We start from the raw sequence: 26782 nt of genomic DNA on the forward strand, positions 1-26782 counted from the left end.
TCCTGCATTTGCATTGCCAAGGAGTAGTCTATAGTGATAGTGAAACTGTAGTCTCCTGTAAATGTTTGCTTTCCTAATGCTATGGCTCAGCTTTTAACATGCCATTTCAGTTATTTCCAGTCCCTGTTGTACAAAACTTTTCCCTGCACTAGGTATTTTTCAGCTTCAGACTTTGTTACTGTGACAAAAAGTGCCTGTCAATGGCTTCTTCCTCAGCCTCAGTCAGTGGTACTTTTCATCCATGAATGTAGCATGCTTCCTTCCTATGGAAAGGTAAGAAATGAGAAATTGAACAATTTAAAAATTAGAGACATGAGGACACTGAACTTTGATCATTGTTTGAAACTCTTTTCATGCTCATGCAGGATGTCAGTTTGTTTAATCCTCTTTCTCCCAAGTGGTATTTATTTCTATGGTTTGTCTATGGAGCCTGTTAGAAAGAGGATTATATGGAGTCAAGATACTGCCAGGCATCAAAATTAGTGTTGTTCAATGAGTACACTTGAGTATAGCCCCTCACATTGTCTAATATTCACCCCATGATAATTCCTTCCAAAGCCCTCCCAAAAAGTAATATCCATGGCATACATGTATGTCTTCCAAGGAACCGATTTTAAAGATCCCATTCAAAGCAAACAATCACACAGATATACCTTGTTAAAGCGAAGCAGTCACTGAGTGTGGTACTGTCTCAGATTTTGAAGCAGGGGGTTGAATGGAGGGAAATCACTTGCTTAACTGACATAGTTTCTATGGAATTTAACTTGAATAATGCAATACAGTATAGATAAAAGCTACATTTAGCATCCACTACATCCTAACTAAAAGGCCACTTTGAGACTGGTTTGATTAGCTGTAATACATAAACTACACATTTGCATAGACATCACAAAAACACACATCATTAGACAGTCTTAATTTAAGTTTAATTAAAGGGACAGTACACCTGTTACTTTTCTGATTTAAAAAAATATTTTGTTTTTGTACCAACTAAACTATCTTTTCTTCTCCCTTGAAATGTCAAGTTTTCACCTAGTCAAAGTGCACTGTAAATTTTGGTGTGGACTAAACTTAATTTGCTAACAATCACAATTTCATATATGATATATGCTGTCTTCACAAGTTAAACACTGGACATGCAACATGCTTTTCTCAATAGAAAAAGACAGTGCAGTTGGTACAATTGAGAACAAAATTAATAACAAAATCATCAAAACTTACAGCTACTGTTCTGAGGGAACAAACAGAGTGTCTGACAGTTGTTCTGAATAGATAGGTTGCAGTCAACTCAGATTGTATAGTTTGTTTTGAAAAATTGTCAATATAAAAAAGGTTTCACTGAATTTCCCTGGATACCACAGAATCTGGTTTTGATGATATGAATATATGCAACCTATTTATACACATATCTAATGGAACCGGATGTGACAGGATCAGACTCAGAGATGGTGGAGATCTTTTCGCAAAAGCAGTTTATACCTCACATAAAAGGGAAGAAGGGACAGGAAACAGGTCAAGAAGAGGTATTACTGCAGAAAACTTGGGAAGGAGAATAAAATTCCACAGTTTAATATCATCATTACTTCACGTCAGTGCCACATCCAAGCTGCCATGAGTGAGAGGAACAAAGAAACCCATCAATGATAATTCATCCCTCTAGTGTGCATAAATGAGGTCTATTTCTAGAAACATACTTACTGGCTGTAGGCCCTAATGACTGCAAGTTACTAAAATAATTTCCCCTTAAGAATTAAAGGAAATTATTTAATTTCAGGTAACTCACAACTTAACAGGCAAGCACATGTACATGTACTGTGTTGTCCTTACAACCACTCAGTACACTGGCAAGGCGTCAGTATATCATTAACAATTCACTGACCAGTTTTATATGGCTTCTCTTTCTCATTTTCAGAAGAACATGGTGCTTTCTTTTCCTTTGCATCTTTTCCCTTGAAGCTAAGCAAAAAAAAAGCATACATCATGTATAAATTATTTAGCAAAACTAAATATTTTTAGCTGCAGTCATGTAACTGAATATTCATCTTAGAAATGCAGAATGTCTGTATTTGACATTGCAGAAGAAGAGATAACTTATGAGCGCTAATAAATCATGATTTGGGAACACCTGCCAGACAGTATCACTTTCCCACCTGCACAGTCAGTAAAAAGCAGTATTGAGCCAAAACTATATGTATTTTCAACCACTTGGCTTTATATGTTGTAACAGCTTTAGTCTAAAAATCATGTGTACAGTATCTCTGTCTTCAGGGACCTTCAAATCTTCAAGTCTATGTTAAAATGCAATGTATGGGACATGTTTTGCTTCACAAGTTTTACTACCTTTTATGTAAAACAAGTCATCGTTGACGACACAGTCCCCACTTATTCATGGGAACTTTGATGACCAGTCCTCAGAGAGGATAGAGTCATGTTCAAAAAATGGGTCTATATATGATTAAAAATTCTGCAATACAGATGGGGCTTTATGTTGAAGAATGAGTTTGTAGAACAGTAAATCATGGTTCAACTGTTGAATTGAACAAGTGTTCCAGACAATAGGCCAAACCCCGAATTCGAATCGACCACGGTATAAAGCCATGTGCACAAACGCGCATAGACGTACGTGTGTTTCCATACATGTTGGTACACATGTGGGTTTGTTTGTACCGGTATCACGTGATTATTTGGGCGTACTGAGTCTGTAGAACGCATTGCATCCTTTTTATTCCGGAGTAGAACCATTTTCCAAACTGTAATGTGTTTGTCTGGATGTTGTTTCTTTGCCAGTTTCAGCACAATAGCGTGTTGTGTAATTGGACCTATATCTGAAGGGGTGCGGTGCAAGGCATGGTCAAAATGTCATAAAAGTTGGACTACGGGTAGACCGATGCAACATTAACATTGCTGAGTAAATCACAATATGTACCCTGTTACAGACTGTAGATCTAGACAGTAGTGCAAGTCTATGGACATGACATTAGACTTACCATTGAACTTGATGTCCATTCAATATCAGGGGATGATGTGTAGTCAGAAGGGAGAAAATATTGGTTTCCATGGATGGTCATCAAGTTGGCTGCCTGATCTTCATGCTGGCAGTTCAAAGACTGAATCCTGCCAGCTGTTATTGGGAGACCGCTTTTTCCCAACAACTGGAGGACCCCATTTTCCGGGTCCATTATTGGAATCAGTCCGAGAGCACTGGTGTTATACTGGTTTTAAGAGATCATGTGTTGGTGTTCTGTATATTAATGTTGAATTGCCCCTGGAAGGTGTTTTAACTGAGTGGTCAGATGTTCAAGTAATAGAGCCAAACCAGTTGGAGGTAAATTTGTGTGCATTTGTAATGTTCTGTACGCAAGTTTATGTCAGTTTTGAAGGGTTTAAAGCCAGGATTAAATTTTAAAACGTCAGTATGCAAATTTCTTGAATGGATTGTTTTGATTGGCGAAATTTGAGTTATGTGTATACTTGTCTGTTAGTGAAAATGTTTTACCTTTTCATCCTGCCACCCCATTAATTTTCATCTCTAGACATCTAACTTTACCATAGAAAAGTCATTGTCAATGACATAGTCCCTACTTGGTTATTGAATGTGGAAACAGCAGTGATACATGTACGGTATGTGAAGTGATATTGGTCAACCAATACTGTGGCCTGCCTTGTCTATATTTCTTTTATAAATGTTTTGATTTGATATTTTCAATCTGTAAAGCAGCACCATAATCAGTTGTGTAAATATGTAATGACAAAGTGATGATCTGTAAAGTAGACAGGGTATGAAAAGTGTCTTGTATTATTATGATTTGTAATGACAAGGTCTAGAATGCCTGCTAGGTTGTGTGTAGATTCTGTAATGAGCTGATGTAAATTGTTTTCATGTATGAGCTCTGTCAATTTTTCATTGGGGTTATTCAGGTCAATGTTAAAGTCGCCAGTAATAATAATTGTGTCACAGTTGTTGTGTTTCATAATGGTTGTACATTCATTGAGTAACTGTACAAGGTTTTCCTTTACTACCATCCATGGTCTGTTTGGTGGAATGTAAAGACAAACAATCAATGTTTTATCTGTTATAATAGCAACAGTTTCAATAAGACCAGCAAATGTGAAGGTTTGTTTCACTGGTTTGGCACTGTAGATTGCACAACCATGCTGTGATGGGACTGAAAAGACTGTCATTTTGGGAAGTCCGTAATGACGAGGATCTGTTACGTGTGTTTCAGTGAGACAAATTATGTCTAGATGTTGGGTGAATGGATGTGTTTTCAAGTCTAAATGATGGGATTTCAAGGATCTAATGTTTATAAGGCCAATAGCTAGGTAGTGGTGATTTGGAAATTCTGTCTCAATTGGCCATTTATACTTCAGTTGCATGGTCTGCTGTAATCTTTCCATCTCTGACAAAGCAGACTTGTTTACTTTGATCTTGGTTTCATCAAATCCTATCAGTTGTAACCCTGATCTTGATTTAACACGACTGAACATTGTATACATTTGCCCTGGTTTGGGGGAACATGTGGAATTCATATTGCCAATCATGTATTCATATGTACTTCCTTGAGCTTTATGTACAGTCATTCCCCATGCAAGTGTCCCTGGATATTGAGTTAGTTCAACGTTGACTGAATGAGCTTTCTCCGAGTATGAAAATGTGTCAGTCACAGCAGTGATAGGTACAGAGTCAGGGTATTTGCTTTGTTTTTTTAGCTTCTTTGCCTGTGGCATTTGAGTCAAATTTCACATAGATTATTCCTTTCATTGGATTACGTTGGTCAATTTCTATATGAGTAATTTCACCAGTGGCTCCATTGACAAGGCCTTCGGACAGGTCTGTGTATTTTGTATGCATATATCTGGCACCTACAGCAATTTTTACTTCATCTCGTAGACCAACTGTCTCATGTAGACTTTTAGAAGTGACAATGACCTTCGCTCTTGATGTATGCAAGTCCTTTGTGGTGTCTTCTGCTGGAATTGTCAGCACTGTTAAACAAAGACTTTTCAGTTGTTGTTCATTATAATCCTCTACTTCTCTATTTGTTAAAAATAAAGAAACACAGTTTGCTGGGAGATGGGAGTTAGTTTGAAGACTTTTTAATTGCTCAATATCAGTTTTAGTGTGTTGACCTAATCGTAGTCTGGATAGCATATTTGCAAATTCTGGATCACTTTGTTGTCTCACAATTTCATGTAATTCATGTACTTTGAAGAGTCTCTGCCATAGCGATCCTGCCAAAATGCTGAGATCCTTTTTGTTTGATATCTGAAATACTGGCCTATCACCAACTGGGTTTAACTGTAATAAGTCACCAACAGCCAGTATAGAAACACCACCAAATGGACTGTTGTTTTCAAAAATGTCTTGTAATATCAAATTAAGTGTTGATAATGTTTGGGCACCAACCATTGATATTTCATCGATTATTATTATCTTCAATGCTACATATTTGGCTCTTAATGAGTTCAAAATTTGGGCAGCTGGTTTATGATAATCACTTGATTCGCCATGTTTTTTCAGGGATATGAAATGCACTATGCAGAGTTGTTCCACCAATGTTCACTGCTGCTTTACCTGTAGATGCTGTCAATATTATAGTAGGTGTGTCTGGACTTTCACCTTCACGACGTAGCTGGCGAATAGCACTTTGGAAAATGGCATGAACTGCATGGCTTTAACCTACTCCTGCACCACCAGTAAGGAAGACATAAACGGGATCAGGCTGTGAATTGCCTAGGATACTTGATATGAAGTGCATGAAAAGATGAAATCATGTATCCTTCTCTGTTGATCATTTAGACTTTGCACTATCTTGTAATATTTCACTTCAGCTAGTATCTTTGCCTGTAATGTCAGTGAACGTTTAGAATTCATTGACGTGGGAACATTTATTGGGTCAACAGAAACTTGGTCTTCATCTAGGTTTGATGGGTCTAGTAAGTCATACTGTGCATCTTCAGATATCTGTCTGTCTCTACATTGTTCAGCCTCTGGTGGTGCTACTGAATCCCATAGTTCTTCATCAATGTCATCAGGATCTGGTGCATTTTCATATGCATCTTGAACCTCATCATTACATGGTTCGAATTTCTTTATTGTATCCTGGATAGCGTCATGTACTTGTACAAACTTTGCTTCATAGCTCTTGTTAAGTTTAAGTTGTGATTCCTCTCGCCAAGGAAGATACAAGATAAGTAATCTATGGTAATATTTTCTGAATCTTCTGCTTTGAGACATAATAGTAACGAATTACAATTTCCTTTTGTCGTTTATATATCCATCCTAGCCCTTGTAGGAGTTTCAACTTTGTACTTGATTTAGGCTTTGTGTTCTGTGCATTTTGTCCATCATCTTGGTGGTCAAAAGTGTTATCTACAGAATCATCAAAGTCAGACATTTGTCCATATGAAGTACTGTACATTGATGTAAACTCAGCCAGAGACAGATTATCCAACTGGTATGGCCTGGCTGCGTATTTATCTAGAATGCTTGGTACATAGACACTTTCATTATCATCATCCATTTCATCAAGTTCTGACACACTCTTTAACATTCTTGTTCTTTCTGCTTCATATCCTGTTGGTACATATTGAACTGTTGTGTTCGTCTGTCTCAGTGGTAAACCTACCAACCTTGCTATTGCTTCATGTTGTGACACTTCTCGACACCGTAAAAAAGTATTACCAATACATTTCAGTTTGTCTGTTGTAGTGTTTGCGTCCTTGACTGCATTTCTCATAAGCTCTGACATTTCCCTTTCTGGTTTACACATGTATGAAGTAATGTATGCAATGCAGGCCCAAACATCAGTTATATACTGTATATCCATGTTGGCTCGTAGAGCCTTGAGAATGTACGGATTGTATGGATTGATACTGGTCTCTGATGGCTTTCGTTTCAAAACGACTGATGTGCGTTTTAGTGACAAAGTCAATGCTGAATGATAGTCTGTTTCAGAAACATTTGCCTCTGTGAGCAACTCACTCAAAGTAATCTCTGGTTGACTTTTTTCTAAAGTTTTCATGACCTTAGTCATAACCTTTTTAGCTTCTGAAATTGCTTCCTTTGATGTGTCTTTTCTAGCAATAAGAGTTTCTGGTGATGGTGGTTTTTTAAAGTGGAATCTACATTCTAAGCCTTTTCTCTTTTTACAAGTTCTTGTATGATGGTGTGTTTGACGTGATATGACTAGGTCATGAAGTGCTGGATCAGAGTCTTTGTCAGGAATAGCACATGAGATATATTTGTCTATAAATGATATGACATCTTTATCAGTATTTTTATCCAGGATTGGTGCATTTAGGACATGAACAGCAGCATGGAAATGTTCAGTGCCTCTACTTTGCATTTCTTTTCTGATATCATAATTAAGAATTTGGCCAATGGGATGTATACCACTTAAAATAATGTTTCTCCATACCTTTCCAAATATATAATCAATGTGTCTAGCTGTTACAGGATTTCTGGCTATCCAATTGCATTTTGTCTGCCAGGTCATTTGCTCTATCTCCTCTAATGTAAAGTGTTCACCATACTATGTTGCAATTACTTGTACCAATTCAGGCCAATGGAAGTCAGCAGCACTGCCAGACAAGAAAAATGTGTATGGTCCAAACTGTCTTATCTTTGCAATCATGTCTTGTTGCATCTCTTTCCGATATTGGGGTGTGCCACGGAGTTTTTAAATGATGCAAATAATTCATCATTTTTCAACACTAATCTAACATTGTTAGGATTCTTCAACTTTGCAACATTTAAATCCCCCATTCTTGTCTTCTTGAGTTGCATAGTGATGCTGTTCTTTACATCAACTGTTTCTGCCCAGTGAAAACACTGAAAGTATATTGGTACTTTCTGCAAATCGTGTGTCACTTGAAAGTAACCTTGCATTGATGTATTTTTTAACTGTCAGTGTACTTGTCTTTCTTCAGTGAATGTGTCAGTTCCTGACGGAAACAGTGTTGGAAATGTCATTGCTTCCCAGTTTTTTTCATAAAAGACATGTGTTGGTCTTTGTCCTTCCCCTGGTGCAAGGTGTAATATTTGATTTGTTTTGACATTTGGACCCTCCTTTGGGTAAAGGCATGTTGATGAATTAATAGTTTTCTTTAAACTAAGTTCCATTTTCACATGATCAGGATTATCATCATCAACTTCCTCTTCTGAATCTACTATAATATCAGCATCATGGCCTTGTGGTTTTGATAACTGCTTTGGTTGAATATTTATACTTCTTGCATTTGCTTTTATTTTATCATTAGTGTTATTTGGCTTACATGTCATACTTGTCAAATCAGCTTCAGTGGTTGCTTTCCACAATTCTGGATTTTCCAATTGACTGTTATCAGTCCATTGACTGTTTGTAGTCACATTTTTATAGAATGGATTATTCTTTTTCAAGTATTCTAAAGCTTCATTAACATTGTGGGGACGTATATATTGTTTTTTCACGGAATATTTATCAGATAACCGTCGTTTTAAGCTTAAAGCTACTATTTGGGACTCTGATGTCTGTCTTGGCAAAGTGGTAGCAGTTTTCTGTATGTTAGATGGTACAAGTACAACTTGACCACGGAGACCATGTTGACCACCGCTTGGCAAAGCAACAATTTTCATGAATGGTATAATTCTGGTTATCAACTGGCTCTCTAACTGACAAAGAGATGATAACTGTTTCGGTATTGGCTCAACTTCAAGGTTGTTTGCAACAGCCTGTGCAGGCATACGATTTGATTGTAGAGACCGATGGCATGTTTTACAAAGCCACAGACTGCCTTCTGATGTATGGTCTTGTACACATTGACGTAGTAAATCTATATCTGTTTGTGAATAATTCTCTGCCTTATAACAAATTACTGCAGACTTATACATGAACCTATTGCAACAATTGCATGAGTATGTTGGGCCTGATCTTATAGCTTGGAAAAATCTCATCTAAAATAATTTCAAATGCTGGATGACAAGTTGATGCATTGGATTGAAAGTCAAGTAATGATTTCTGTCGTTCATTATTACACATAAATCTCCTTAGTTTCTTTCTCGCCTTGTCACATTCCTGTTCAAAATACTTTTGGTTTTCTGTTCTTTTGCTTCTCTCAGTTGTCATTCTAATTTTGTTTTGCTTATCTTTCTTCTTGGAAAGTTCTGTTCTATTAATTCTTGCACTCCTCATTCTAACTTTGTTTTTCTGATTATCTTTCTCCTTGGCCAGTTCTGTTCTATTAATTCTTTCAGTCCTCATTCTAACTTTGTTTTTCTGATTATCTTTCTCCTTGGCAAGTTCTGTTCTATTAATTCTTGCACTCCTCATTCTAAGTTTGTTTTGTTGTTTATCAATGTCCTTGGCAAGTTCTGTTCTTTTAATTTTTTCAGTCCTTATTCTAACTTTGTTTTGTTGTTTATCAATCTCCTTGCAAGTTCTGTTCTATCAATTCTTTCAGTCCTCATTCTAACTTTGTTTTGTTGTTTATCAATCTCCTTGGCGAGTTCTTTTCTATTAATTTTGCACTCCTCATTCTAGATCTAACTTTGTTTTGTTGTTTTTCTGTCTCCTTGGCAAGTTCTGTTCTATTAATTCTTTCAGTCCTCATTCTAACTTTGTTTTGTTGCTTATCTTTCTCCTTGGTTAGTTCTGTTCTATCAATTCTTTCAGTCCTCTTTCTAACTTTGTTTTGTTGTTTATCAATGTCCTTTGCAAGTTCTGTTCTATTAATTCTTACACTCCTCATTCTAACTTTGTTTTTGTTTATCTTTCTCCTTGTCAAGTTCTGATCTATTAACTCTTTCAGTCCTCATTCTAACTTTGTTTTGTTGTTTATCTGTCTCTTTGGCAAGTTCTGTTTTGTTTCTTCGCTCTTTATACTTTCTAAGTCTGTCCAGTTGCTTTCTTTACTCCCTTCGTTTTTGAATTTTCTGTCCTTTAACTTTCTGATTCTATCCTGTTCTTTGGTGTTCTCTCTGTCTAATTCTGATCTACTTTGTCTGATGACACTCATCCTTGTCCTTGCATTCTCTTTTCTCAACTGCTGCTTTTCCCTTTTCGATAGTTGTCTTTGGGTAGATGTTGTCTTTTGACTTAGCATATGTTGATCTTGCAGCACTTTTTGTGATGTAAAGTAGTTTCGAAGGGGGTTTGATTTATCACCTCTGATCTGTGTGACAACTTGGTAATGATTGGCATTACAGTGTTGCAAATAGATTGATTATTTCTCAACACCAATATGAGGGTCAACCATTTGGACAGAATACTTCAGCCAGCGTTTGTCAATCATGTATGTGTAAATGTTTGTGTTTAGAAAGTGGGATGTGGCAACAATTTCTAGTTCACTAGCATATTTGCCAAGCTTGGTAATCTCACTTTGTAGCAAATATTGTTCAATACTTTGCCCTTGAGTTCGCAGTATCTTTTCAAATTTGAATTTATTCCCTTTCAAATGTTCAACTATCTTTAATCTTATCAGACCATGATATTTTTCATTTCCAGCAACTAAATATGAGATAGCTCTGAAAAAGCAATTACCATCACCAATCAGATCTTTTGTCAATGGAACTCCCAGTGGAAAACCTTGGCCTTGAAAGTGAACAGTATACTTGGGTGGAGTGATGTGAAATAATGCTGCTTTTGCAGTTTGCCATGTGAAATCAGTTGGGTTGTATGTGTATTTTGATGTTACAGTTTCAGAAGTGATATAGCAATTGTCATCATCAGTTACTGAGGTAGTGATCCGTGTATCAGTTTTTACTTTTGGGGTTGAAGGTTGACAGGTTTTTATGAATTTTGTAGGTTCTCTCTCTTCTAGAGCACTCTTACGCTTGTTGCTTTTCAAATCATCTGAGTTGATATGAGATTTGGATGCTGAAGTATTAACACTGAGGCGACGGGTTCCCACAAGGCCGATCTCATGTTTCCATGTTTGTCGGTCGGCAGCTGTAAGTTTGAGCAGTTATGGTCTTAACTACCTGAGCTGACATGTGATCTTTACTGTGTTGATGTATTCGAGGTTCGTACAGCCTAGGGAGCCGTATGTAAATGTCGAATACTATTTGCATAATAAAAATATTTTTATTACGCATTTGAGAGATTACAGACCGGGGAAATCGACTGTTAGCTTCTCAGATGCATTTTTCATCGCACACCGACTCACTCTCTGCCAAAACAGGAACTGCTCTGGCTGAGACCTTGTCTTGCGATCGTCCGATGCAATCATCGTTGTAACTCGATCTTTACCCCAAACGCAAACGTGTTAGACTCAATCATTCACTTCACACAACCACACACAAAAGTACATCGTACTCACCGATAGTTTGCGAGTGAATGTTTTTTTTTTATTTCCATGTCAACTGTGTAATAAAGGGTTGTAATACCGACAAATGTTCAGTCCGTGCATAGTCAAGTTCTGCGGTCCTCTGCAAATGGCATTCACACATTGTGCTCTCGCCAGCACGCTTGTCTGTACCGTGGGTGACACAGTGGTAACTGGCAAGTGAGGCAACAGTTGATTGTCTCATGAACACGATTAGGACGAGTTCCATGGCCTACTATCCGTCCTGCACGTCGACACATCACGCAACTACGTCTTCCGTCCAGATTGCGACCCATTCGATGACCAACTCTTTCCACATTGGTAGGAATGAGACGTGGTGCCGTCAGACTAGTTGCTCTTGGGGGACGTTGCCGTGATGAGAAATTACCGATCAGCTGTTTTGCCACTTGGGCGCGAAACATGAGCTGACGTCTGTATCTCGATCCACATTGACCGTATCCATGAAGTGATGCCATGTTGTGGAAAGCGTTCACGAGTGCCTTGTTCAGCTCGTGGTAAAACACAACTCTGTGAAACCGTGGCGATGATAGACCTGACGTGTAGTAAGCAAGCTGTTGATCAGTCAAGTCAACACCTCTGAAGTACTGATTGTACATTACAGCAACGTTCGGGCATAGTACTTCAATTCGTTATCTTTAAATCGGCGCCTCACTAGCGCTCGATTCGGTCTCCGTGCAAGGACTGCCGTGCTCATAAATTTCACCATTTTTGTGTCTTTCCAGGCACATACTGTCATTGCGCCGTCTTGAAATACCGAGAAACTACCACGTGGCCATCGCTCTTCGTCGTCAGCATCAGGCGGTACGACTTGTGGATCATAGTTTTTTGGCATTCTTTACTTCATCGGGTAAGCTAAGGTGTACATTCTGCAGGTTCCCGTGGCAGCAATATTATGCACGTAGAGATGGTCAAACAACGGGGCAGAAGTGTAATATGAGTCCATAATGACATGATGTCCTAACTCATAGTAAGGTCGAATCAGCCGGGAAGCAACTTTCCCAGGTCTATTTCCCCTGAAAACTCGGGGGTCATCTGCAGCATCGGGATCAAGCGGGTGATGACAGTTATCAGCGACAGGTTGATGGACTTCGTCGTTGAAAACGTAACCGTGGCGGACTCAATGAAAGTGTAAACTCTCATTCCATATTTGTGCGGTTTTGCTGGATTGTAGAGAACATTCTTTGTGCTGCCCCGGTAGGGGATGACTCCTTTGTCGATTGCCAGTTCGCACATCGGGCTCCGGTGCATTTGGCTGTTTGCATTCACTCGATCAATGACATTTCGCACTTTCAACATCCTATCCCGTTTCTCACTTATTTTTTGGGCTGTATTCATGGCTGTGTTACGAGCACAGTAGGGGCTGTGTGCTGTAGTATAAATATCGCATCAGTAGCTTGAAGCGATCACGGGAAAAAGTTCTCTTGACGAAATTATGACCGAAGCAATACAGCTGGATTTCAGGCTGCCAGCAAATTCCGAACAGCACCATCACTCCAATGAGTGCTCTCATTTCGACAACTGTCGTCGGTGTCCAGGCCGATCTTTGCCGTTCCCTGGCATTTGCCCTTCTCCTCTGTCTAGCGTAACGATTAGTGCATCGGGTAATGAATCTTATCAGATCCTCGTCGAATATTTGCAAAAACCATTCGACTTCTGAAGCATCGTCTGGCAGCGGGTTGATAAGCCCCGGCTCTGGACCAATGAACTCCGGTAAAAGATCGAAATTACCAGTTCGTAGGTCTGTGTATGGTCTGTTCACGGTACCGCCGGCAATACTCGTTTCGTAGTATTCCTGTCTACGCTCTATTTCTTGTTGCATCGTGGTTTCTCACCGCCTGTAATATACAAGCGAGAGAATGAAAAGAGCTTTACGAACCAATGTTTGACGTCAGCGGTAACAGATGTGCCATCTAAAATTTCTGTTTGCGTACAGTATAAACACTTTGAGGTCACACGAACGGACGCAACTTTCCCAGGCAGAGAAACAGTAAACACCGCCGATGACAAATAACATTCACTCGCACTTCATTTTTCATATGTATTCATGATTCCATTCAGATAATAAATTCATGAAACGCATTTTTTCTTTGATATTTAAATAACGAACACCCCAGGTTGCTACACATTGAGGTATTTTCTCACTTTGCCCGATATTTCATGCATCGTTCTCGAGAGAACAGATCGTCTGGTTATTGATAAAAACCAGATGTTCGCGCGATCCGACGGCTGAGCGAGGTCGTGCAAACCTTAGTAGAAAGGAAGCAGTCGCCGCAGTGTTAATACTACATGTACATTCATCAGACAAGTCATAGAAATTGTAACATGTGTTTTGTAAGTAGAGTAAAACTGGTGTGATTTCAAATTGTACAGTTTTAAGGGGCTTTTCTGTCAATGTACAAACTAAATGTCGTAGATGTTTACAAAGGTCAGCAATGGAATCAACAGTGACTAAAACTGCACGGCCATCAGAATGTGCGTAGCCCTCATCATTTCTACTGTGAGAATCAAACACATGGAATTGACCGTTCATTTTAAATAATGCCATCCCATATTCCTCAATAATCAGAATTGCTTGTGGAGAAATTTCAAAGGCTGTCTGGAGTGCATGGTCTAATTTGTGCACAATGTTATCAGGGCTGACAGTATCATCAAGGTATCCAAACAGGGAGAAGCATGGATTACAAGTAAAATACTGACATTTAAGTCTGAAGTTAACATTCAAATCTGTTACCTGTAAATACGGACATAAATCTTTACTGTGTCTATTTGGGTATACTTTATCATACAATGCTTTGCCCATATCAAGGATTGAATCAATAACTGCACTGTTCCAGTCTGGCATTCCAAGAATCTGAGAGTAAGCCAATGCTACCAGACTGTTAGTCATGCATGTGCTGGTGCCAGTTGCACTTAATAAATATTTAAAGGAACCTTGATGTAAATTACCTGTAATTACTCTCTTGGTAGGATATGAAAGTACTGTGGTTGGAAAGACAGGACCTGGATTTGTTTCAATATCACCACCTAACATCAGAAGCTGCTTCATATAATGGTTACATAAATAAATTTGAATGATCCAGCTCAGAGAAAAGTACATGAACCTGGCCATTTTAAATTCCTGTTTGAAGTGTACACAATGGAAACCACCTATTGCAAGTCGGTACTGTTGCAGAGAGATGTCCATAATCCTTGGTTTATTGGAATCACAAAACGAGATATCCCTTTGAAGTTTGGTGCTGAAAGTATCACACAAAAAAATGTTTGAGTATTTGTGGTGGTTAGAATAGGAAGTGATAAACTGTGTAGAAGGTTATGAATCTACAAAATCAGAAAAGGTTTGTTTAGCAAAGTATCTTTTAAATATACTTTGGAAAGTAAATTGTTTGTAAGCCAGTAGTTTTTGTGTCCAATTGGTACAATTTCTTGTAACTTCAAGGGGCAATATTCTGCTACCAATGGTTTGCTATTGTAGAAGTCCACTGATTAGTATGCTGTTCAATTACAGTATATCAGTTATGTTTAAGTTCTGTTTATAGGTATTGTCTTTGTGATTCTAGTATTAGCTTCTGTATTGAATATTCCTGTAAGTATTCTGTATTTTGGTTCTATAATGGCCTATGTTCAGGCTAGCAGCTAGGATGGTTATGCGTTCCAACCTCTGCAAAATTCCCAAACACACACTTCGATTGGGAGTACTCCGCACGAGTATATTTGAGGTATGTTCAAGTTCTGTATATGGTATCGTATTTGTGCTTCTAGTATTTGCTTCCGTATTTGATATTCCTGTAAGTATTCCGTATTTTGATTCTATAGTGGCCTATATTCAGGCCAGCAGCTAGGATGGTTATGCGTTCCAACCTCTGCTCAATTCCCAAATTGGGAGTACTCCGCACGAGTACCGTTAGTGACCAAGGCACTAACAAACTTCTTCTTTCGTATCTGAAAAAGAAATGAAAAGGGATTATTTCAGACATGAACATTATCACTGGTGTAATATTTAACACATGGCTTGTCACACATAATTCACGAAAATTAGAATACTTGATATACTTCATTAACAACTCTGATTTGTAAATGATCATTGTTTATGTTGTTAACACTTTAAGTAAATTGCAAATTACAAAACTTCTCATCTGTCTCAGAGATGCTTTGAAGTATCAGAGACACCATCGGATTAAACTCATGTTACCAAATGTTACAATAAAAATACAAATTATTGGCACACACAACTTCTTTCTTCGAAGTGATCTTTAAACAATTCATTTTCATAAATCAAATTATTTATTAAGAATAATTAATATATGCGAGAAAAGACTCGTTTTTCCGTACTATAATACAATCAGAAAATGCCCTTAGAGGTCATTAATGCAGCATCAAGTGGACTTCAATTTTCTGTATACGAACTTCTATGTGATCTTAAGAACTTCCAAGTGCTAGCAAACTTCAAAATACAAGTATATCACTAACTGTATTTCAACACATTTTGTCGACAAAATTGGAGGTAGATTAAGATTCGGCACACTAAGCACACATACTTAGCAATGTGTCCCAGGGTGGAGCGAGGCCATAGCCGGGAACATGCACACAACATGAGATGCACAACATCGGATGCTGGGCTGCCCTAATTCATATTTTCCCCCGTATATTGATCTTGGAAATTGAATATTTTTTCGATAAAGTACGGAATTTTGTCATCAATGAAATCTTCATATACCAAGTATCTGGCGATTTTAAAACAGAACCATCATAAAAATGCCGTTCGGAAAACGTGGGCCCGGGCCCGTACAGCCTACAGGACCTTTTGACTTATACAGATGCTATCGGCACTCAAGACACCGCAACTGCCGGAGTTTCAAGTTTAAGGTGCCATAACTCCGTAATGACGGAAAATGTCATAATAGTTTTTTTCTACATTTTATGAGATTTACTACTCAACATCTATGGAAATTAATTCGGTGTTTCATGTTTGCGTATTTTTTTTTTATCGAGGGGAATGTAAGACACGGTAGTGATTTCCCACTCTGTCCTGTCAGTGACGTCACTGAAAACCCTAACCTATATTTAGACAGCAGTTTTTGAAACAAGTTCTACATGTTTTACGTTTACACTACATGTATACACAGCATTTGCTGGAAAAAAATCGAAACAAGGATGCCGAAACGGTTTGGCTTGCGGTCCCGAAACGACTCGGGGCCGGAAATGGAGCGGCCGAAAATTAGTACCACATCACATGTACACTCCCTAGCCCAAAACTCGGCCGCTTTAATGAAAATCGCTACTCACACTCTGCGCTAACGGGATTTGCCAGACTTCCTTGTTTTGACTGTAGGCAATAGGTCTGACTTCACGAACAATCACACAAAAAGGTCACACGAGCAAAGGTTAAAGGGCAGCAACAACAAAAAGGAACACTGCAGCTGTTCCAGTAGTCGTCCATCACGCCCTATTTTCAACCACACTTTTGACCTGGCGTTTGTGGCCTGACCGTTGCCAAACATACATAAATTTCACACATTCTTTTAAAAACCATTAGCCACAAACATGTTTTAGAACTGAACTGATCATAAAAACATTGTATACCACCGAAATTCCCGTAAAAAAATTCAGTTTTCACGGAGAACTGTTCTCAACCGGGCCCTCACTGCAGTGCACTGTTGACTCTGGATCTCCAGCGTCCAGACGTTAATATCTGATCGTTGTCAGCGTAAACAAAGGGCAATGGGACACGCAGAAACATTCTTAAAGTACCCAAACACTTAAAATCACTCATCCTAGTTCAGTTGATATGAATAATTTCCTAAATTTTGAATCAAATTTGTAATAATATGCGTAAATATGGATATGACTGATATCACACAAAAGCAAACATTTTTTGACGCTGGAGTAAAAAAAAGCTACAGTGTCTGAATAAATGACTTGATTTCCCTTAACAATAAAATTCATATTTTAATGGTGAAAATAATCAAGCATTAATTTGATAGCAATTTTAGCAAAATGTTATGGTAAAATATTTGAGAAATTTTCATATGCACCAAAACCAAGTTTGTGATATTATTACCACAGGTCAAACTAATTGTAACATGTACATACACACCAGCACCCACTCACATTAAATCACAGTATCTCATTATTCAACAATACTTTATTTGTAAACAACAAAACTGAGACTGAAAAACATTGCATGGACGGTGAAAAAAATGTACTTTTTATCAGTGGCCCAATATTACACACTTAAGACTTAGCACCAATAATTAAAACCCTGTAATAATTAAATCTTGGTTGCCAACGTAGGCCTTTAAGTTACAAATGAGTCAATGAAAATGGAAAAAAAATGGAATATATATATATGTATATATATATTTATTTAAAAAGGCACATAATTTTAATAATATATATGTTTGAAAACTAAATAAATTTTCTGTTCTTGTTTGTCATAAAAAGCATGGCACAATCGAATATTCCTGAGTTGCATTTGTGTAGAGAAAAGTACTAGTACAACAGGTTTAAACAAACAATGGGATGATGGATTCTGGTATAATATCAGTAGTTTGATACACTAAATTGTTGTTGCACTGTTTTAGAGTCGTATAACAGATAATTATACATTTCAAGTGTACTGTAGAATCTGAATTTTGAAAATGTAAATGGGAGTGTGGAGGGAACAGTTCAAAGACAACCTGAGAATGAAGGTAAATGCAAACTGTGTTTGAAACTTTAAAAAAAATCAATCATCAGACTAGTTGTCTTGGAATAATTTTGTGTGTGAATCAATAAAATGTCTTTTGTCTACATATATTTCAAAGCAACCAGCAACTGTAACTTTTGGCCTATTAATTTTCAAGAAATTTCTTGTGTGCACCTAACATGCTTTGTTTTCCTTCAATAACATGGTGAAAAGGTAAACACAGCCTTTTTTACGAGTAAATAAGCAAAATGTCAGAAAATAAGTTTAAAGTCTGGACTTCAATTTTGTTGCAAACAAAAGGGCGGTTTTGATTGATCCAATACTGTGTATTTCATCATTGTTTACATAGTGAAACATGAAGATAGCTGTTATTCAAATAAAAATTACATAGAATTTGATATTGGTCATCAAAAGAAACAATTTCTGGGGTTTTAAAAATTATCTTCACTAACTAATAAGCATGCATACAATAAAAATCTTCATGCAAACAAATGTCATGTATTTGCTACTGTAATAACACAATGTTCAGGACAGATTTCTCTTCCATTTTCTCTATAGAAGATGTGACAAACTCCTTTGCAGCAGTGTACTTCTCCTCTGAGATAGAAACTGTGTACTCAGCTGGCAATACAGCTCCACCACCCTTTTCATCAACAAGAGGCCATGGAGGGAAACTCTGCCTAGGATCTCCAGTTACAAAACTAAAAATAAAACAGCAGTCAATGTGACACATAAATGTGTTTGCATTCATGCACAGTATCATATAACATCTCCAAATACAAGGGAGAAAAATAGTAAAAAAAAATGGAAAGTAAAAATCACAGAGATTCAATTTCTTAAAAGATTTATAAACTAACTCTGCTGTGGCACTCTAAAGTGATGTGAACCAAAGTTAAAGTTATCAAGTATCTTTTTGACTTGAACTGAAGCTCACACATGAAGTAAATGTACAGAAACAATAATTGAATATTGAATATTGTTGCTGATTGCATTTTTATATGGAATTAGAAATTTAATGGTATTACACTTTCATACAAAATAACCCCTCAAAAATTTATTTTATGATTGTAGTCAGATGACTCATTGTAAGTTACCATTTAATGTCAGCTCCAAGTTCATGAATGCACCGGTACAGGCCTTCACTCATAATAAATGGACGTGTCCCATTGGCACTCCAGCCACTTGGTGAAGTCTGAGGTGTCTCTTTTCATCAGTGACAACATTGTGTAGCTCAGGCTGGATATCTTTCAGTTCAGGTAACCGCACCATTAGGGCATATTTGTCACGTTTGTTGCCATATTCTTTTTTCACCATAAGTGGCAACCCATCAGGTGCCCTAACCTGATAATAGTGGTACCTTGACAAAATAAAATGTATCTATGACATTTACACTACAACATTAATCATTCCAGATCAACAACACACATTAAATTGGGAGGTTTCAAACTTAATTTAAGTGTGGCTGTGATTCATCAATGAATTTGGTTTGACATTGCATTCATTAGCACTCATTTCATTTGACTGATGCGATCTGACACTACACTTTCCTTATTATACTGCATTGTAAATGTTTTGTCAGAGTGTTGTCTCATTACTTTCACAAATCAAACTATTTGGAGAGAATTTGAAGCCCAAAGTTATAGTTAATGGACCTTGCAACCCTTTGAGTACTGTAAATTTTTCCAGCAAAATTTAAATCAACATTGTACTAATTTCTTTGAACTTTCCTGTAATTTTTAAAAAGAATTTTGGAACAAATGGGCATGACATTCCCTTGACTACACTTTATTATCAAAATTTTTTGCAAATATTTCAAAAGAAACGATTGGGCTATATTTTATAATGGTGACAAAAAGACTGGCAATCAAAGGGTGACACTGCTAATTCTTACCCTTTTATGACAGCGTTGAGGATTTTGATCTGCGGCATATTTGAAACCTGGCATGTAAAAAAAACATTAATGATTAATTAGCTGGAATCCAACCGACACTGATTTCACTTTCTAGCTGTTTTGATTACAATTCATTGCTGTTTTGATCACACTCGTGACAAACAAAGGGGGTATTTGACTTGCCAATGGCACTGGTGTCATAACTAAGGGGAATGCATGACACATGCATCCAGCTATCACAGCCACCTGCTTGTTTTTCACACTGAACCCATGTTGCATGTTCACGTTCATCATCGCTATAGGCAATCAAACAAATTTTGCAAAGATCATCCACTTCATCACTGAAGACACGGCGTTGTCTTTTTTTGGCACTTTCCCGTGACTGTCTTCTTTTCCTGTTAGCTTCAAGGTCTTCCATCTTTTCCTTTCTCTTTCTTTTTTCTTCTCTTCTCTTTCATGTTTTCTTTGAGCAACAAGGTCTTCCCTCTGTTTCTTTTTGTCTTCTTTTTCCTGCATTTTTACTTGCTTTTCTTTATCTTCAAATAACTGGCGCAAATGTTCCTCTTGTATAAGCTTTATGGCTTCAGGGCCGTTCAAGAAATTGGGTAACCTCAATGTTTGCCTCCGGACTTGATTCCTTTTTTTCTTCTTGCCAATGTTGGGGTAGTGAAGAATTCCTCTGGCAGCAACAGGAAGATGGGGTTGGTAGTGAGAGTTTGGTAGGTGGGTATGGATGTACTGCCAGGGGTGACTTGTACTGGCGATGAACTAGTGGCTTGGTAAGTAGGTGTGGTAGTTGTAGTACTAGTAGTAGCAAGCTGTACTGGCGATGGACTGGTGGCTTGGTAAGTGGGTGTGGTAGTTGTAGTACTAGTAGTAGCAAGCTGTACTGGCGATGGAGGTGGCTTGGTAAGTGGGTGTGGTAGTTGTAGTACTAGTAGTAGCAAGCTGTACTGGCGATGGACTGGTGGCTTGGTAAGTGGGTGTGGTAGTTGTAGTACTAGTAGTAGCAAGCTGTACTGGCGATGGACTGGTGGCTTGGTAAGTGGGTGTAATAGTTGTAGTACTAGTAGTAGCAAGCTGTACTGGCGATGGACTGGTGGTTGGTAAGTAGGTGTAATAGTTGTAGTACTAGTAGTAGCAAGCTGTACTGGCGATGGACTGGTGGCTTGGTAAGTAGGTGTGGTAGTTGTAGTACTAGTAGTAGCAGCTGTACTGGCGATGGACTGGTGGCTTGGTAAGTAGGTGTGATAGTTGTAGTACTAGTAGTAGCAAGCTGTACTGGCGATGGACTGGTGGCTTGGTAAGTAGGTGTGGTAGTTGTAGTACTAGTAGTAGCAAGCTGTACTGGCGATGGACTGGTGGCTTGGTAAGTAGGTGTGATAGTTGTAGTACTAGTAGTAGCAAGCTGTACTGGTGATGGACTGGTGGCTTGGTAAGTGGGTGTGGTAGTTGTAGTGGCAAGTTGTACTGGTGAAGGATTGGCAGCTTGGCAGGCATACATTGTAGGTGGAGTACAGGCTTGTGTGGCACATAGTGAACTAGGGGTAAGTTGTGTGTTAGGAATGATGACTGGCTGGCTTGTGCTTTCAGTTAAGTGTAGCCTTTTCCACAACCGATAAGATGGACTCCCTTCCAAGTCATATCCTTCAGCCATCCTTTGCTTGTACTTCTCCTTCTCAGGTGTTGTCAACACCTCTTTCAACATGGATAGCATGCTGTTAGAGTTTTTGTCAGTCGCAGTGGACTCCATATTTGCCTCTTCTACTGCATTTTCTGTGAAGACTGATGATGGCAGCAACAACTTGTCATTTATTTTGCTTCTATCCACTGGATAGATTCCTGATCGGGTAAAGCCATCAGTTATGTTCTTTATTGTGACACTTCGTTGCCAGGCAACACAGAACACCCTTGAGAAGGTCTGCTTATTCACTTCTTCACCAGGATGCTCATTCATGTATTCCCTGACAGCTCTGCTCCACGCACTTTTCAGTGGCGAAAACAAGGATACGTCACATGGCTGTAGGAAATGGGATGCGTTTGGCAACAAACGGTAAAGTAGGACTTGGTTTTCTTCCGCCAGCTTAAAAGTCTCAAGGTCAAGGTGTGACTCATGACTGTCATAGAGCAGGACCACAGGTCTTGTTGGAGGAATGTTAGGAATGAAATGGTTTCCAAGCCATGAGTAGAATGCAGCAGATTCCATCCATCCAGTTTCAGTGAAGTAACAGCTTGACCCAGGTACACAGCCAGCCAATGGATTCCATGAACGGGGTGCTGTTTTCAGTGGAAACAAAACATATGGGGGGATGGCACCACCAGCAGCATTTATACAGGCTAGTACTGTTAGCTGAGATTTGCTATTAGCTGTCAACTGTGGAACTGCCACTGTTTTTTTGGATGGGCCCAGTACTTTGCCTGTTTTAACTTGCATGGAAAATCCACTCTCGTCACAATTCCAGATGCTAGTTGGCTTATCAAGGAGTGATGATCTGATAGGAATACTTCGAAATTTTCAAACCACTTATCAACTTCAACTTTGCTAACCTTTGCCCTCTTCAGATCAAGTTTGCGTGTGCTAACCATCTTTACTTTAGGGTTTCGCTTGAGGAAACACCGATACCACTTGTTCCCAGGTAAATTTGGTGGATCTCTTTGTTTGAGAGGTGTTACTCTTCCATCTTTATCAAGTATTTTCTTTACTGTGTTAAGAAGTTGACTTTTTGTGACACCAAACCCCCTCTCAGCCATTCCAATGAGCCAGTCAGCAATCATATCTTCCTCCATTGTTGTTAATATTGGGGGTGGTCCACTTCTTCGACCCATTGCAATTCGGCCTGTTATCCTATCACCGAGAGTTGACTTCTTCACATTCCATTTGGCTGCAGCTTTTCGCCAAGACAGTTTGTTTACAATGATGTCATTGACAGCACCTTCAAGTGCTTTTTTTTTTCCATTTTAAATTTATTTTCTGTAGTAAAAAAAAACATGAAAATATTTTTCCCTTTACTGCTTAAGAATGTTCTGTATAATATTGTTAGGATTAATAGGAATTGGATTTGACATCTTCCTATATCCTCCCCAATCATGCCACAGCAATGAATTTCATCAAAACATGCTATTTTAGAATAATAGTCCTGTCTCAAACATGAAGGATAGCCATCAGCAAAAAATTGTAAAGATGTTACCAAACAACAACAAAGAAAAGGAACATAAAACTACTAATTATAATTATGTCACACCAATAATAATAACAATAATAATAATAATAATAATAATAATAATGTTATTGTTGTCGTTATCGTTACAATTATTATTATTATTATTATTATTACTTCAACTACTACTATTATTACTACTACTACTACTGCTGCAGACAACAATTTAACAGAATGACTGCAAGAGTGGGTGACTCCAAGCGCACAAAACAGCGGCCGATTTTTGGGCAATTACCATTTCTTAAGATCCTTGCTAAGAGGCGCGAAAATGTCAATCAGCCACAAATGACACTAATTGCCGCATCGACAGATTACCAAAGAACATTTATGAGTATTTAGGCAGTTAAAAAGTCGTCTTGACTTCGCGAGACAAAGTCAGAAAATGGTGCCAAAATCCTAGCTACTGTAAGAAGCACAGTGGAAATGAGAATCGATATACGCACCTTCTCGTTTGTTGCGGATCGCGGCAGGCTGCTTCGCTCCAGGATCGTCAAATTTGGCGGTAAGATTGCTGATTATACCAGAACCCATAGCAATGCGGAACTGACGTAGAATTATAATGACGGAGACTTCGTAACGTTTTTTCTCGCGCTGGGCGAGAATTGGTACCGGCCGAGTTTTGGGCTGGGGGGTGTATCGCCATTTTGAGATCCACGGCCGCGCACATCGTGTTAAGTTTGAGAAAACGTAGCGCGTTGCTTCCAAAGTTCGGCGATTGCAAAAATACTGCAAATGTTCATATCGTGGACATCATAGACTTAACAATACCGCTAAAATGCTTTGCCAAAATTATTCAAAATCAGACACGGTACTCTAGCCGACACCGACAACTTGTACATTACAATACACATGCACAATGCACATTACACAAATGGCGTAGCAACACATCGCATCGTACGTGCCACATCGTGCTTTGTCACTTTCAGATAACGCCTTCGTTTATTGCAATAATCAAATTCTCCATAACACATCTACCGTACACACATTAATGAATGATCCGTAACTATACGTACCTGGTGTTGATAGCGAATCGCGGCAAAAATCGTAGACAAATTGACGGCTCCGTGCATGAATATCTCCACGCTCATAACGAAACGGCCATATTAAAAACGGATTCACATTCGTACTAAGATTCAGCAAATTTCATCGTTGCATTAAGAGAAATTTCTCGGCATAAAAGGCAGCTGACATCTGTGCAGTTCATTTTTATTGAAAGAGTAAAATCATAGACACGAGAAAAAGGAACATTTCACACAACTGTGTCTAATGTTTTTAACAGTTTGAACTGCCATGAAGAAAGTACCGTTAAGCAAATTTCAGATTCGGATTCGGGGTAATGTCGCTGGAAACTTCAAGAGCTCACTTGCGGTCAATTTTATTCAATACAACAAAAACAACAAGCAAAAGATTATGCACTTACCACATTTTGCCCGATAAAAGTACAAGATCTGTCGAATTTCAGCTCATTTTTATTAATTAAAACACCATTAATACCATTAGCACCATACATGGCTGTCTTGCAGCCATATAAGATCATATTGCAAAATAATGTTATATCCAAATTAAAATTACAGTGTGTTGTTCTTGTGCCATGTTTGCAAGAAATTGGCCAAAAACTGTCTGAGTATTGGCTTTGTACATCAAATACAGGAAACAAAATGGCCGCCACACGGCCATATTGGATTGTATCACAAAACAAATCGACGTGCATATGTATGACATAAGGAGTAATCCTTGTACCAAGTTTGAATGAAATCACTCAAGGCATCTCTGAGATATCTGCGTGAATGGACGGACGGACGGATGCACGAACGCACACACGCACGCGCGCACGCACGCACGCACACACGCACGGACATGACCAAACCTATAAGTCCCCCCGGACCGTGTCCGTGAGGACTAAAAAACAATTAACAAGGAGAATATTCCCAAATCATGATAGTGGAGAAAGAAGGCTAAAAATGAGAAGCTTTTAAAAACAAGGTAACTTTCATTCTCATATTTTCAAATGACTTTGTATGGGAGACGTGATCTATTTACAATGCCAAATTTCCTTCAGTTAAAACACTCTAGACTGTAATGAAGCCTGATCTTCCAGTCCATCAATTTCATGTTCTGTGAGCACCATGCCCCCAAGAAATTTGCAAGATGCAAGAACAAGAGCATGTGCAGCATTCTGAGACAGTTGATGAATCCCAAGGCACCAGGAAAAAGTTTATTTACAAAACATGCACAGGCTATCATGTTTGCAATTTTCTTGACAATTGATAGTTTTAGCTACATGAATATGGCACAGCCCCTGATATTTTAGGAGGGAGGTTGATGCAGTTGGTCTATATTAATAAGTTCGATGATGAGAAACCAACTCAGTTTTTGGCCTAAAAGATTGAAAAGCAAACAAAGTGATACTTTGGAATGAAATTTATGTACAGTATACATGTAGTTCATCATGTGAGTGTTTGATGTTGATAACATCTTGTTTATCTTTTTTTGAAGTGGTCGGATTGGTTGATATGCAAATGAGCCATTGGTTATTTGAGTCCACAACTGCAGAAGTGCCTTTGCTCAACTACGACAAAACAAGGAAGTAACAACAACAAATGCATAAAATGGTCATATTTATTCCTATTTGTACACACATACTGTTGCGAAGTATTTGTACCATGATAACATGACTTCTAGATGCATGATACTATCTGAGTCTATCTGGCATATATTTATACTGCATTAGGAAAATTATTCAGAACTTACAATATCACTTTTATGATCAACATCCTTGGGACAGAAATTCATGACAGCGACCTCAGGACTGGGATCCATGGTAGTGTCCTAGGACAGGTATCCATGACAACATCTTCACCCAACTCCTATCGCTTTAAAAGAACAAATCACATACACACCGCAGTGAGTTCAAAATGAAAGCTAATGACTGTGAGTCTTGATCACCACTTCTACAACCTTGGCACTTTTCCCCATGATTCAAAATAAATCAAATTGATGAAGCCCTAAACTGCAACTTCTGTGACTAATTTTACCCGTTTTTGTAAAAAATCATGGGAGTTATAAATGGCGAAAATGGCTTTCCCATATTATAGCAACCCAGAAGCTAGCACACATGTAAAAATCAGCCTTGGTAAACTTCCCCTTTAAAATAGCACAGACTGCAATTTTTAAAATTTCATCAAACTTACAGCTACTGGACCCCATTAAAAGAGTATAAAATTGTATTTTATAATCAGAGTTCTCCAGAGGCCCATTAAATGTGGCAGCTAGCTGAGTGTTGGAATTACCCACTTACAAAACATGTAACAAAATACTATATAAGAAATGTAAGGCCACTTTGGAATGTGACTTTTCTTTCAACTCTGTATTTTTGCGGTAGTTTTTGAAGGATTAAAACGTTCAGTATTTATCATTGTCAATACTCTTACGAAGTGTTTCAATTTCAAAGAAAATTTTTTTCTAGAAAACTGACCGGCTTTATGCTACATGTAACTTCACTTGATACACAGTGAAGTTCCATGTAGTTACAAAGTTGTTATTCTTGATTGCTTTTTGAGAGTGTATTTATCATGTGATCATCATGTCTACTGTGTAGAGTGACATATTTAGGAAAGTTGTGACAGGTACTCAAATTTTATGCAAATAGTATGCTAATGTTAT

At 38.2% G+C, this 26782-nt stretch overlaps 2 long non-coding RNA genes across 2 annotated transcripts; both read right to left on the minus strand.

Annotated features, from left to right (window-relative positions):
- On the minus strand, positions 1 to 26272 carry LOC139127208 (uncharacterized). The gene is made up of 3 exons (XR_011550957.1): positions 25871 to 26272; positions 1880 to 1956; positions 1 to 263 (listed from the first exon to the last, which is right to left on the minus strand). It is a non-coding gene; the product is annotated as an uncharacterized lncRNA (long non-coding RNA).
- On the minus strand, positions 14487 to 24218 carry LOC139127209 (uncharacterized). The gene is made up of 2 exons (XR_011550958.1): positions 24133 to 24218; positions 14487 to 15264 (listed from the first exon to the last, which is right to left on the minus strand). It is a non-coding gene; the product is annotated as an uncharacterized lncRNA (long non-coding RNA).
- Positions 26273 to 26782: the final 510 nt, after the last annotated feature.

This window comes from Ptychodera flava, unplaced genomic scaffold (assembly GCF_041260155.1).
Source record: "Ptychodera flava strain L36383 unplaced genomic scaffold, AS_Pfla_20210202 Scaffold_29__1_contigs__length_4469600_pilon, whole genome shotgun sequence".
Taxonomy (NCBI): Eukaryota; Metazoa; Hemichordata; class Enteropneusta; family Ptychoderidae; genus Ptychodera; species Ptychodera flava.